We start from the raw sequence: 2,130 nt of genomic DNA, 5'->3' as shown, positions 1-2,130 counted from the left end.
CTCCTCCAGCTGTAAGGCTTCACAGGCTCTTGGAAAAAATAAAATCCCTAGGGCTGCTTCTTCCTTCTGCTGTGTCTTATCAGAACCCAAGGTAGTCTTCCCATCTCATGGAGCCAAAGTCTGGATCCTGTATTCCTGTCTGCCGGCGCTCCCGCCGCTCCGGTGGGACGGTTCTTCACTGGTGAGATCAGGCGCCCTGAGAGGTTTAACGTTACGCTGCAGATTGGAAGTGGAGACAATCTCAAGACTGGAGGGGGAAAAAAAGAAAAAAGGAAGAACTTTCCTGCTTCCAAGGCAGCTTAATTTCCTTGTAATAATAAGTGATGGGTGGTGGGGGAGGGATTAGCCATGACACGATCCCTTTGCAATGCTTCCTGAAGACAAGAGCTGCAGACTTGTTTCATTTCCCTACCAATTCTGAGCATGGGATGTGGTACCAAACCCTGAAAACCCAGGTGGCTCAAGAGTAGAGGAAGGCAGGTAAATGGTTGCTGGAAGAAGCTGGGGGTAAAAATGCACCGTGCTCCTTGTCGCGTGTGGATTGCGCTGAGGTAGCCCACAGATGGGAACTGTTGGAGGTCACCTCCTCTTGCAAACAAGCCTTGGGTTGGAGTGGGATTCTCACTTCCACTCTGCCAGGAGAGCAAGGTTTTGAGTTCTTTTTGTGGTCAGCTCTGCTTTCTTCCACTTTTATTGCTGTTAGCCTCTTCCAGTGCCCAAACGAGGAGAGGAACCTCTAAACCAGTTACTTGGTGAACTGATAGGAGGTAGCCCTCTCCTCTCAGGACTTGCTCTGTTGGGTGTGCTGTGGCTTCTCAGGAAAGCTCTAGTATCTGAGCTGTGAGGGTTTCATCCTCCAACTGCCTTAATCAAGTGAGACTTGGTGCCTTTGCAAGCGTGTTGCTGGAGGGGCAGGGCTCAGAAATGGCAAATGCTGCTGTGGGATAACCTGCAGAAGCTGCCTCTCCCACCAACCTGCTTCTGAGAGGTCAGCATGAGACCTCTCCCAGCCCAACGTGGAGCTGGTGGGACCTTGGACCAATCTGAAACAGGGTAAAGAGACAATGTGTGTGTGATTTAAGGAGAGTGCTTGCTGCTAGGTCCCACTGCTTCACCCTGTGGGGGAAGAGGGTGGGGTGGCTTGTGTGCCAGGGATGGTTTTTTGGGCCATCTGGCTGCTGGGTGGTTTGGGGTAGGTGTTTATAGGTGGCTGAAGAAGCAAAGGGACTGAGCTCCTTGGCCAAAGTTTGGTAGAACGTGCTGTGAGGGGACAATGCACAGCAGAGGCAGATGATCATTTTCATCTCTCCAGGAGTAATTAATAATTTGTCTCTGAGAAATACATCAGAGGGAAGAGCTCAGGGAAAGGAACAGGAGCTAAACTCCAAAGCTCCTACTGACATTTTTCATCTGTGCTGCTGTATCTCCCATGGACAGTTCTCTGAAAGCTCCTCATTGCTGTTCATGCTGGTCCTAAAATCAGCTCTGTTAGGAGTTAGAAATACCAGCAGCTCTTCCAAAGGAGCTTATTTTTATTATGTTCCCAGCCTAATACTGGAAACCTAAGAGCTTTTAGAATAGAGCTGGCTGCAAGTCCAGCATTTCCCCTGAAAGAAAGTTATGGGAAAAATCCCTTCTTCTGACAGCCTTCCACACACAGACACACGAAATAGTTCTGATTTTCCCACAGGAAACTTGTGAGTTGTGGGTAAAGTGGGTTTTTTTCCTCCTCTCCCCCCTCACTTTCTTGCTGCCTCTGACTTTCTGCAGCTCAAGCTCAATGTTTCAAAGCATCACTCTTGTTCTCAGCTGTCAGGAGTTGGACAGGGGCAGTACATGGGTGAGGTTCTGCTGGAGAGCATCACCTGAGAGGGTGGTTTTTTGAACCATAATGAACTTTCCACAATGCTGCTTTTTTTTTTGTTCTTTCTGAGATTTTTTCCTCTAAGGGGGGAGCTTGTCAGGTGGCTCATGCTGTGCTGTGTTGTGGGAGCTGTGGGGACACCTCTAACCCAGCTTGGTTGGGTAGATCCAGCGTGTGCTGCTGTTACTGCAGTGGGGTTACTGGGGATGGGTTGGTGGGTGGCTCTCACCTACAGTGGGAACTTTCAGGTGCTCTGCCAGTGATGC

Source organism: Gallinula chloropus, assembly GCF_964237585.1.
Source record: "Gallinula chloropus genome assembly, chromosome: 24".
Taxonomy (NCBI): Eukaryota; Metazoa; Chordata; class Aves; order Gruiformes; family Rallidae; genus Gallinula; species Gallinula chloropus.
This window is presented reverse-complemented; position numbering follows the sequence as displayed.